At 43.2% G+C, this 13,245-nt stretch overlaps 1 protein-coding gene across 1 annotated transcript in view; it reads left to right on the top strand.

The window, feature by feature from the left end:
• The window catches only part of gfra2b (GDNF family receptor alpha 2b), a 145,236-nt gene that overhangs the window by 106,163 nt on the left and 25,828 nt on the right, over positions 1 to 13,245 (top strand). The gene's annotated exons all lie outside the window — the stretch shown is intronic.

Genomic DNA, 13,245 nt, shown 5'->3' with positions numbered 1-13,245 from the left:
CCTAAAGCAGATGACTCGTAAGCTGGAGAGGAAATGGCGTGTCACAAATTTAGAGGATCATCATTTAGCCTGGAGAAATAGTTTGTTGCTTTATAAGAAAGCCCTCCGCAAAGCCAGAACAGCTTACTACTCATCACTGATTGAAGAAAATAAGAACAACCCCAGGTTTCTCTTCAGCACTGTAGCCAGGCTGACAAAAAGTCAGAGCTCTTTTGAGCCAACCATCCCTTTAACGTTAACTAGTAATGACTTCATGAACTTCTTCACAAATAAAATTTTTATCATTAGAGAAAAAATTACCAATAATCATCCCACAGATGTAATATTATCTACAGCTACTCTTAGTACCATTGATGTTAAGTTAGACTCTTTTTCTCCAATCGATCTTTCTGAGTTAACTTCAATAATTACTTCCTCCAAACCATCAACGTGTCTTTTAGACCCCATTCCTACAAAACTGCTCAAAGAAGTCCTGCCATTGATTAATTCTTCGATCTTATATATGATCAACCTATCTCTAATAATCGGCTATGTACCACAGGCCTTCAAGGTGGCTGCAGTTAAACCTTTACTCAAAAAGCCATCTCTAGACCCAGCAGTCTTAGCTAATTATAGGCCAATCTCCAACCTTCCTTTCATATCAAAAATCCTTGAAAGAGTAGTTGTCAAACAGCTAACAGATCATCTGCAGAGGAATGGTTTATTTGAAGAGTTTCAGTCAGGTTTCAGAGTTCATCACAGCACAGAAACAGCTTTAGTGAAGGTTACAAATGATCTTCTTATGGCCTCTGACAGTGGACTCATCTCTGTGCTTGTCCTTCTTGACCTTAGTGCAGCATTCGATACTGTTGACCATAATATCCTATTAGAGCGATTAGAACATGCTATAGGTATTACAGGTACTGCACTGCAGTGGTTTGTATCATATCTATCTAATAGACTCCAATTTGTGCATGTAAATGGAGAGTCCTCTTCACACACTGAGGTTAATTATGGAGTTCCACAGGGTTCAGTGCTAGGACCAATTCTGTTTACATTATACATGCTTCCCCTAGGCAGCATCATTAGAAGACATAGCATACATTTTCACTGCTATGCAGATGACACCCAGCTCTATCTGTCCATGAAGCCAGATAACACACACCAATTAGTTAAACTGCAGGAATGTCTTAAAGACATAAAGACTTGGATGGCCACTAACTTTCTGCTTCTTAATTCAGATAAAACTGAGGTCACTGTACTCGGTGCTGAAAAGCTTAGAAATATGGTATCTAACCAGATTCTTACTCTGGATGGCATTACCTTGGCCTCCAGTAACACTGTGAGGAACCTTGGAGTCATTTTTGACCAGGATATGTCCTTCAACGCACATATTAAACAAATATGTAAGACTGCGTTCTTCCATTTGCGCAACATCTCTAAAATTAGAAATATCCTGTCTCAGAGTGACGCTGAAAAACTAGTTCATGCATTTATTACTTCCAGGCTGGATTACTGCAATTCATTATTATCAGGATGTCCAAAATCTCACTGAAAAGCCTTCAGCTAATCCAAAATGCTGCAGCAAGAGTACTGACAGGGACTAGAAAGAGAGAGCATATTTCTCCTGTTTTCGCTTCCCTTCATTGGCTTCCTGTTAAATCCAGAATTGAATTCAAAATCCTGCTCCTCACATACAAGGTCTTAAATAATCAGGCCCCATCTTATCTTAATGACCTTGTAGTACCATATCACCCTATTAGAGCACTTCACTCCCGCTCTGCAGGCCCACTTGTTGTTCCTAGAGTATTTTAAAGTAGAATGGGAGGGAGAGCCTTCAGTTTTCAGGCCCCTCTTCTGTGGAACCAGCTTCCAGTTTGGATTCGGGAGACTGACACTATCTCTACTTTTAAGATTAGGCTTAAAACTTTCCTTTTTGCTAAAGCATATAGTTAGGGCTGGACCAGGTGACCCTGAATCCTCCCTTAGTTATGCTGCAATAGATGTAGGCTGCCGGGGGATTCCCATGATGCATTGAGTTTTTCCTTTCCAGTCACCTTTCTCGCTCACTATGTATTAACAGACCTCTCTGTATTGAATCATATCTGTTATTAACCTCTGTCTCTCTTCCACAGCATGTCTTTTATCCTGTCTTCCTTCTCTCACCCCAACCGGTCGCAGCAGATGGCCGCCCCTCCCTGAGCCTGGTTCTGCCGGAGGTTTCTTCCTGTTAAAAGGGAGTTTTTCCTTCCCACTGTCGCCAAAGTGCTTGCTCATAGGGGGTCATATGATTGTTGGGTTTTTCTCTGTATCTATGAAGCGCCTTGAGGCGACTTTTGTTGTGATTTGGCACTATATAAATAAAATTGAATTGAAATTGAATTGAATATACTTCAGTTGTATTGTACTCAAAAAATTGGCTTCATGTTCATGAAGTTGAAGAGAAAACCCTGCCTGTGGACACAGCCCGTAAAAATTCAATGTAATATAATAAAATGATCGAACACAAATCTGAACAGATGGTATAAAAGGCTAGCTACAAGTGCAGCTAAAGATATTGGAGGGCAGACGTGACTCATGAACACTTGCTGTCTAAAATTCTAATAAAAATATTAACCTTTATTAAAGAAAATATGGAAAAATATTTTAACTAATGTTGCAAATAAAAGTGTTATCTAAACAGAGGCTAATGAGTTGAAAATGGTCCCTTAATGGAATAAATATCCATGAAGTGGAGCAGCAAACCGAGGCTTCGGTTGTCATCTGATGTAGACGGCTGAGTTCAGGACTTCTATGATGGCTGGGGCCTGGAGCGTCTGAGCGGTGGCTGTAAAGCCGGTACCTTTAAACCAAAATTCAAAGGGCGTGCTAAATGCAATGACCGTAAGAAGAAGTTCATACAAACATGTCTGAACACGAGACGATGGAAACACATCAAATCAAAGAAAGACTTGAACGCTCGGGAACTTCCTGCCGCTGTCACACGAACGCCTCCGCGCGGTAACCTGTAGGCATGACTTTTTCAAACATTTTTTTTCATGCATGTTGTTCCAGAGTCCTGGTATTACGAGGGTCTGAGTCTAATTCAGAGGAAACATCTTGGGTCAGGCAGCGTACAGTACATCTGCTCCATCTCTCTGCCGGTTGATGATTAGTGGAGATGAAACTTTAACGAGCCCTGCAGGGAGATGAGTGCTCGGCAGGATTTGATCAAGTGGTTTCTGAGGCAGCAGACTGCACTCCTCAGCTAAATCTGCCCCAACTACTCTGCTGTCTTTGGCTCTGCCATCATCGCTCTCTGACCTTCATTTGTCACCATGCTAACTATTTCCTGCATGGGTAAAGCGCTTTGTTTCAGGGTAAAATACTCTGATTTTAGTGGTGGTGGTAGGAGCTTTGATCTCAGAGAGTCTGGATATGAACCCGTCAATGCCTTTACTGATGCCCTCAGGTTCCTGTCATCAGTCTTCTCAGGTCTCACAGAGTGGAGGAAAGAGTCTGAAGCATCCGGTCTCAAAGACGAGTCAAAACCAAACTTGTGCCTGCTCAGTCTTTCTGTTCATGAGTAAAATATTAATTAAGAGATTAATAAGATGTTCAGTGTTTAAAGCCAGGTTTAAAATTTGATGTGAATCCACTTTTCTGGGTCATGGCTTTCATGCGTGTTGTATTAAGTTTGAAGAGCTGATTAATTTGACTGAGCATCCTAAACTTCAGCAAATATTCAGTAAGTAGTAAGTAAGTAGTACTTACTTAGTAAGTAAGTAGTAAGGAGTGGACTCAAAATGCAGACATGAATGAACTGATAGAAAAATACTAAGGCAAACAAGAGGAGACTAAATAAACAACCTAAAACTGACCCTGAAACTAATCAATAAAACAAAAAGGTTCACAAGAAAACCTGGAACTCAAACAGTCCGAAACAAAGGCCCACTAAAGGCACAGGAGCCCAGGAAACAGTTAATAAACATTTCAGGAGCTGACCCTGACTCCAGGTGAACAAAGTCCAAAAGCACCACTCAGGAGGTCAACCCGGAGGGTGACAGCATAACAGTCCATGGTTTATCAGTTCAGGAGGCCGACCGCAGAGCCAGCGGTGGCGACGAAGTAGTTCAGGAGCCTGACCACGTGGAAGACGGTGGCGATTGAGCAGGTCCAAAGGCTGTCTGTGCTGGTGAAGAAGTCCAGTCAGCGGCCTGGAAGGTGGCCACTGACACCAAACCAGATGTGGACGAGGCAGGACCAGGTGAGGCAGGACCAGATGGTGGTGCTGCAGGTGACAGTGTGGAAGCCGCAGGTGGTGGAGCAGGTGGTGGCTGAACGGACTCACTAGAGCCGTCAGTGGACACAGAGAGGTGCTGGATGGGCGCTCCAGAACCCCCAGCTGATGTGGTATGAAGCTGGACGGGCTCTCTGGGCCCTCCAGCTGACGTGGCAAGAGGCTGGAGCGGTTCTCCTGAACCCCCAGTGGACGAGGAAGGTTGCTGGAGGGGCTCTCCTGGGCCTCCAGCAGGAACAAAGGCAGGGCCAGCAGGTATGAAGACCTCCAGCAGAAGGGACGCTAACTGTAGGCACAGGATGCAACGGCTGGGGCAGTGCAGTGCAAACAGTCTGTCCGGGATTTATTACTGAGATGCAGTCCCCTGCTGGTTGAATGAGCTCACCGGAGCTTCCAGCAGAGGATGGAAGTGGCGGAACAGGTGGCTGAGCAACTGACTGAGCTGGTGACAGAGCTAATGGGTGAACTGGAAACAGAGCTGATGCCTGAGCTGAAGACTGAGCTGAAAACTCAGCAGGTAACAGAGCTGACAACAGCTAGTTCTCCTAAGCCTCCAGAACACGAGAAAAACTGCTGGACGGGCTCACCTGAGCCTCCAGCGGAAGCAGGAACGGGTGCAGGCACCTGCTGGACACTGCTGGCAGGATTGTGACGTATTTAACAGGGTTGATGTGAATTCAGTGCCCCGTAATAAGCCCAAAGCCCAGATAAAAAGTACAGATCTGAAAATATGATTATTTTAACAACAAAAAAATGAAATAGAAAAAGAGGTTTAAGGGTTTTTGGTGGGAAAAAGAGACGTCCTGTGTCAAAGGTAGCTAAACTCCGCACTCATGTTTCTAACTGCACTGTAGAAAACCCTGCATGTGATAAACAGCAGCAACAACTCAGCATCCCCACACCCCCCACACCCCACCCCCTCCTGCCAAAGGAGAACAGAAATCTGAAACACTGAAGGTGGACATCCTCCAGAACCTGACCCCAAAGAGCCGCTGAAGAACCGAAGCAGGACATTGGTGAGAAAACTGTGTTGCTGCAGCAGAGTAGAGGCTCACGACCAATGTTCCCTCTAATTTTTCATGTGTTTGAGCGAACACACAAACTCCCTGAGCGATCCCTTGGACTGTGAGCAACAGCAGACGTGTGCACTGTGGTCACGCCACACTGTTAAAAAAAACATCCTAAAACAACGATAATATTCCGGCAGCTGGGGCGCCAAAATACGACCGTGAAATAACAGAAAATAACTCCCCATAAAAATACGGTTATTTCCAGTAATGAAAATACAATTAGTTGCGCTAATTTGATATGGGATCTCGCCTTTTTCAAGTGCCGCTAAACATTAAATTAGGAACATGTTAATGTGATTAAACAATAAAATCATCTATAAATAGGGAAAAAAAACATCTTAAAAAAACGGTAATATTCCGGCAGCTGGGGCGCCAAAATACGACCGTAAAATAACAGAAAATAATTGTCCCATAAAAATACGGTCATTTTCAGTAATGAAAATAGAGTTTGTTGCGCTAATTTTACATGGGATTTTGCCTTTTCCAAGTGCTTTTAGACATTAAATTAGGAACATTATAACGTGATCAAACAATGAAATTACCTATAAACAAGGTCAATGAACGTGGCAATATGAATCATAATACGTAAATGTACAGAAATATACAGTTAACAGTTGGTTTAAATAATAATGGATTGTACGCCCTGGGACAGAGGCGAGGCTGCCATATCGCACCTCTGGCTACCGCCAGAAGGCGAAGTGTCTTGACCACGAACACAACGACGGAGAGTGTCCGAGCCGGGGCTCGATCCGGCAACCTTCTGATCACAAGGCGAACTGCAAACTCTTGAGCCACGATCGCCCTAACTAGCAACGATAACAATACTTATGTGATGTAACACAAGCTTATAGGGATCATGTTATATGCTTTTCCATGGCATTACATTTGAATTCAACAGGTCGATCTTTCAAATAACGGACATTTGTGAAATCATGATACATTTGTGAATGTATTTTAACAATCTAAATATGCATATGTACAGACAGATACATTTAATAATCATGAAAATTATGTTTCATTACATTACAGTGATTTAACGTTAATTTACATTTGAAATGTGAAGTCAAAGTCTATTTACGTAACTTTAATGATATTCTAGAAGAACAGAACATTACTGTAAAATGCAGTAAAATACCTTCATATTAGGATTTTTTCCTACGGTCGCAGCCATACCCGCGACCTGGTTGTTGTTAGTTCACATTCATTGGCCGATGCTTAGCGTCATGTTATTATGTGTCCCAACATCCAATGGCATGTCACATTGTTTTCATGGCCACACCCTCACCCCAGGTGCAGAGGCCTATTTCTGTTCTGAGATTTATATTAATTGCAATTCCTTACTCTACATTTCTTATTCAAAATTTATAATTAGCACAGCGTGGCCGTGCAATGTTTTACATTGTGGCATGCAAAGGAATCTTAACAAAGAAGCTCACAAAGAGAGATTGAGCTTGTCATCCAACCCCAAGTTGGTAGGGGGAGCTGTTTATTAAAACACTTGCTGGTGCTACATGTGCCTCAAGTTTCAACAACAGCACAACAGAAGTCACTCATGGTACAGCACTCCCGCTACAAAACAACAACTGTCAGTGACTCTGCACCACGGCATAAACACAACATTCACGATAACAGTTAAAAGTAACGTAACCATAAACAATAAAACAAGAACATCTAAGCAGCACATGTCCCAATGCATGATGGGAGAGAACTAGCTGTTCCCCCAACACGCCACAATATGTTTTTTTTAGTTTTTATTCCTATTAATTATATTTTCACTTGTTACCTCTTAATTATTGAATCAGACCTAGGTGACATGAAATTTTCAGCAAATTATAATTCAAATACTCCTTTAATTATTGATTGTTCTCATTAATTTTCGATCATTTCATATATTTTTCCATAGTATGACATTTGAATTTAACAGATCATTCTCTCACATAACAGACAAATGTTCGTGAAATTATGATACATTTCTGGATGTATTTTTACAATCTAAATATGCATATGTACAAAAAAATATATTTAAAAAACAAGTAAATTGTGTTTTACTATATTTACAGAGCTGTTACGTTATTTTACCTTTGACATGTAAGATCACAGTCTACTTATGTAAATTTAATGATATCCTAGAAAGACAGTACAAAACTGTAAAATATACAGTAAGATACTTTGACATTACTATTTTTTGGAACAGTGCAGCATCGAATCCATCCAAGTTACATGGTTTATTAAAATAATCAAATTACAGCATTTACATTTATGTTAGACGCTTTTAATTAACTATTTTAGCCCACTTACAATAAAGATTAAAAAAAATCTTGTTCATGACCTGTGTAGTATGTTAACACTATTGGAAGTAAAAATAACTTGAACTCCAATTTTGAAAACACAACTTTTTTTTTCTTTTTTTTTTTTTTTATAAAGCTGTGACTTGTATTATAAGTCTGTGGTCTGGGAGAGAGTCCTGTAACTCTGTCTGCAAAATACAGTATATAATGACCAATGCTGGGCAATTAATTATATAGTTACTTATTCAAAAAAGTAACTGAGTTATGCAGACAACAAAGTTTTTTGCAGCTGTTTACCTAAAAATGCAGCGAAGGCATTTTTTAAATAAACATTTCAAACTATTTACAGAACAATCAGCTGTTCTGCATCAAATTTGATGCCACACAAATTATTTGTGCCACTCCAAAAATAATTTCTGTCCACTATGAGATAAAGGAGAACGACAGGCCTGACAGCAGGAGATGTATCACTGCTGTAACACCTGTAACATTCAGCAGTCGCCTCATTGCTGTGACACACACAACAAAACTATTGACTACACTACACACTAACAGATTAGCTCTAAACGTCGCAAATCTCTCACATCTCAAAACACCGCCGTCACTCATAAAGCTTCCCCTCCCTAACAACTAAATGCCATGTTTTGATTGATTGACATGGTACTTTTTTTGACGAATAGGAAAGGGTGGGTTTTTTGGTTCTGTTTTTGCTCACAGGAGGAGAGCGCTTTCGAGCGTTTTCCATATAAAACGCCGTTTTTACCGTTTCTTCCCACAGTAAATATAAACAACGGTAGTATTCAGGAAGGAAACCAAACATTGCATATATTTTTATCATAACTCTAGTTTTACGTGGCTGATCAACACAATTTAAAAACTGGTATAAAGTCCACACCTTTTCCGTCAATTGTTCCGTCTGTCCTGCTCACATCTCCAATGGTTGTCCACGTTGTCATTAACATGGCATCACTCCACATCAGCCACTTTGCTAGCTAAAACACCGGCGTCGACACATAAGGACGCTGTCATAGCCTGTCAACGACGTTGATTAGCTGCGTGTATACGAATGTGAATCACATTCTTGGCTGGACTATGGGATAAGGTGGCATCGTTCTAATCCCATACGGGAGCAGCCAGTCACTCACTGACTAACACTGCAAAACAGAATTGTTAAAGTTTTCATTTTAATTTCAATTCAGGTTAGATTTGTTTGTGCGCAACACAGATTTTCTGTGCGCAGAGACCATGCCAGCAGTGTGCAACTGCGGACGCACGCAGCTTAGAGGGAACATTGCTCATGACAGTCCTTGTCCTTACTGCAGTAACAAAACACTGAGATGACGGTGAGTATGCAGGCGTGGTGTTTGACGTCAATCTTAGCCTAACTTGTTCCAAACTGCTCCATCAGAGAGACAACTCAGAGTCAGAGAGGCTGCGATGGTTTTGCACATGTGCAGAGGAGGGAAGGTTGAGGATGAAGATGGAGCTGCCAGGCAAGAGGAGAAGACAGATGGATGCAGTGAAGGAGGACATGCTGAGGACTGGTATGACAGAAAGGATGTTGCGATAGAAGGAGACCGAGGTGCTAGAGTTATGAATGTGTACCGGTAGTGTAACTGGTGCTGATGTCAGACACACGCCCAGGCCACATGCACGGCCCCCAAATTAACCAATCATAAGCTACAACAACAGTCACCGGGGTGACTCATAACAGGAAGCATAACTGGTGCGGATGGTGTAACAGGCTTTGGTCGTACCCGTGCATGTACGACCAAAGCCTCGTACATGCACGCACGTCTGTGACTGTGTGATGACAGAAGGAGGCATAAATGAAAGCCCTTCATAAAGCCCAAAGCAAAAGGCACTATAGAGGTGCAAGTTTTCAACAAGTAAACGTGAAGGTTTGAAGTCAGACTGATGGAGCTGATCCTCAGGTCACTCGAAATAATTATTAATAGGAAAACTGCAGGAAGGTCATGGGCTGATGGTGATGATGTCCTTTAAAAACCAGCCTCGTGTTGTAAACCCTCTCCTCATGCATCCTTAAGACTAACAAAGAGCTCGACGGCAGTTGGCTCATGCCTCACATGGCATCTGCCACGACGAGACAGCAAAGGGCGAAGGGGCAGGTGTGTGTGAGTGTGTGTGAGTGTGTGCGATGGTACGGTGTGTGTGTGAGTGATGGTACTTCTGTCTCTGGAATGAGCAGTTTGAAGGTTAGGTGAGGTTTGAGGGCGCAGACTCAGTTTAGCCGCAGGTCACTGGCAGGCTGGTTTAGGCCAGGATGGTCCTCCCATAAACACAGCTCTGGTCTCTCATGTGAGAGCAGGTGTGTGTGCTGGTATGTGCAGGCGATTCAAACACAAAGATCAGATTTAACAAAGACACAAAAATAATCTTATAAACTAGTCTGAGCCTCAGTAAGGTCTCATGTTTGTGCAGTTACTCACAGACCCACACTAACCAGTCCGCACCATCATCACCGATCTCTGCCTGTATTCCAGCATAAAGCTGTAATACAGGCTCCAAGCTTACTGAGGATTTATGCTTCAGCTGGAAATCTGCGCCATAACCAGCGGTGTAATCTGACCTTTCACTTTCTTAGAGATCTACAGCTACTGTCATTGGTCTGTTCAGCACCAACAGTTCCTCCTGTGACTCTATCAGTTAGAGAGAAACGCTCATCGTCTTAGCATAAAGAAAAATAGTCATAATCATCAACAGAAGGACTCACAGATGTCAGCAGTTTCCTGGAGAGTATAACGTCCCCGCATAGTTTCTATGAGCTGGACTGGCCGGGACACGAGCACATGGGACTCAAAATACAGAAATACAACAACATCATCACACACTCACAGAGACAGTCCTGCAGTGGATGGACGGATGAAGCACTGCATTCCTGTGAGTTTTATTTTTTTGGTCCAGCCTCCACCAAGTTCTGGAGGGCCTGGTTCTGCTGAGGCCCGGGAACTTGAGAAGTTTAGCAGCAGGTCGGAGAAAGCTGAGATCACTTGACCTTCATCAGTGACAGCCTTCCTTGGAGATGCTTAGAGGATGTGTTCAAGTGAGTGAGTTTTGTCATAATGTCCCTGCGTAAACACACACAGACACGCGGACTCACACACAGACACACACTCAGTGGCCTCTGTTTGAAAGTCACTCTGCAGTCGGCCTGTCACACCCGATCACTCTCTACAGCCGCCACACAGTCATGTCTTCCGTGTCACGCTCTCGTGTCCTCTCTGAGGACATGATGCAGTCCTGCGATGGCGGCCAGCTAAAGCTCGGCGTAAACACAAAGCCCACCACGCTGTCTCAAACAGCGACAAGATCACACGTCTCCGTCACCACACGCCACCTTTCACCTCACCTGTCTGTCAAAAATTTTCAAGAGAGAAGAAGAAGAGCGACGTTAAAGAGACGAAGCAGGAGAGAGGCTTTAAGAGGCGAGCGAGACAAAGGAAACCAAGAGGAGAGACGGGATGTGAAACACAAAAGTAGGACAGGCAGTAGATTAAGCTCAGCAGCTTTACTCTTATTGCCTGTGACAGTTTCTTGTGCATTAACATATGCATGATGTAGTGGATACTGCAGGACATGCACGCAGGAACAGCAGATAATCTCCCAAACTACTGCATGAATCAGGCGAATATTTCGACGAGGATTTTCAGCTCTCAGGAGAGTTTGCTGGGCATCTGTTCGATCTGTTTTTAACACGGTTTGCATTTCTGAAGGACTTTACACTTCGACAGTGCAAATAACAGCAGTCTGAGTGCTACATACCCACTTTATACTCCATTCACAGTACTTAAACAGCATTAACACTGAGGCGTTGTGTTGAAATCTCTCTGCTCAGTGGATAAACTGGGCATGGCGTGAATGATTTGAACTGGTTGACTGGGAAATGTCTGTGTTTTTACCTCAAGAAGAACTAAATCCAGAAGAGCAGACTCTTTGAAACAGGACTCTGTCCTCTCCCTGTTATCAGAAAATACTGGAAGCATATCAGCCGATTAATCTGTCATCAAAATAAAGTAAATTATGTCCTTACAAGCTTCTTTTGGTTGCCTTCCCAGTGACAAATCATCAGACCCCTATAGCACCTCATCCGGGTGGTGGGAACACTGCAGGGCAGGCTCTTTCAGGCAGGGTCTCAGCCATAAGCCCATCTGTCTGGGGAGACCCTCTGCCTTTGTTTGATTCACAGTCTGGTCCAGTTTTCCTGATTGTGGCATTATCAGATGATCCAGACAAAAGAAATAAAGCTTCCTTCAAAGCTGTCTGTGCTCGGCCTGAGAGGCAGGCTCAGACTAGAGCCGCTGCTCCTCCACATCGAAAGGAGTCAGCCGAGGTGGCTCATCACCTATCCAGACAGCGGGATGGGATCCTGGAACAGACCGAGGACAAAACAGATAGAATGTGTCTCTCCACCTGATTGGTTAAACCCATGGGCTAGTCTGTCCACATGTCAGCTGCTAAATGGTTCCTGTCTACATCCGGCCATTTTAAAAAGCCTGCTCCCAGCAGCAGTGTTTTGGTCCTTTCCCCGATCTCCAAACCTCTGATAATTCAGTGTTTTACATGGAGAAACAGTAGCTCTGCTCCCTGCTCGTTAACTAAATTGTGTAGTTTATAAATGGCTGCTCTCTCTCACCGTGGTTGTTTTCCCCTGTTTTCAGTCAGTTATGGAGTTTGGTGTCATGTAGGGATGCATGTTTAATGCATCTTTGGTGTGCCGCCCTTCCTCTTGACTAAACGTGTTGATAAACACTGGTTACTGGTTGGTTTGTGGGCGAGGCCGTGGACTGTGGTTTAACATTAATTTGGCCCTCATAAATAGCAGAAAGTGGATGCATGCATGGACAGTGACACTTACTGCAAAGAGTCCATCAGAGTCTGGCCCTTCTCTCTCTTTCTTCAGTCAGGTCTGAATTTTTTACACATGCACAAAACCTGACTCATCAGTTTGTTTTGAGGGCCGAACCGGACTCGGCGTGAGGTCCAGACTGCAAGGCAGTGAGAGGCAAGCCCATGAAGCTTATTAAACACAGTTTGTTCATCTCTCATAAGCAGCCAACTGTGGCACTGCCGTCGCCCATCTTTCATGAGGGGAGGATATTTTTCCCCCAGTGTCTCATTAGCATCCATGCTGCTGCCAAAACAACCCGTCTTCTTTCAAAGGAGTCCAAATCAGCCACTTTTTGTCTTTGGAAATTTTGGTGTGAAAGACTTCAAACATAATCTGTTGGATTTACTTCCACTCGTCTGTGAGTGTGGGACAGGTCTGTATGATAAATGTAGAGAGGAGAAACTGTCCCCTTCACATCTGCGAGAGTCGGCTCCCATTCATTTCCATTTCTGTAGCTGTTACAGCGTATGATGCCATCTGTGAATCATTTTCAGCTGAATAAAATTGCTCTTTTCTTACTTTCTTTATGTTAGTCACTCTGTAAATCCATCTGTTTTAGTTTGCTGATCTGAGCGAGATGCAGGGTGAAGCCCAGCGATAATCAGGGCATGTCCTCAGCATCGAAACTGTTACACAGAGCTGAACGTCATGCTTCCCACATGCCTCCATTGTTGGCGCTTTGACTGGGGCTTTGACGTCACCACGCCACATTCTTTTCTT

The sequence above is a fragment of the Neolamprologus brichardi genome, chromosome 7 (genome assembly GCF_056152115.1).
Source record: "Neolamprologus brichardi isolate AB-2024 chromosome 7, ASM5615211v1, whole genome shotgun sequence".
Lineage (NCBI taxonomy): Eukaryota > Metazoa > Chordata > Actinopteri > Cichliformes > Cichlidae > Neolamprologus > Neolamprologus brichardi.
This window is presented reverse-complemented; position numbering and strand designations above follow the sequence as displayed.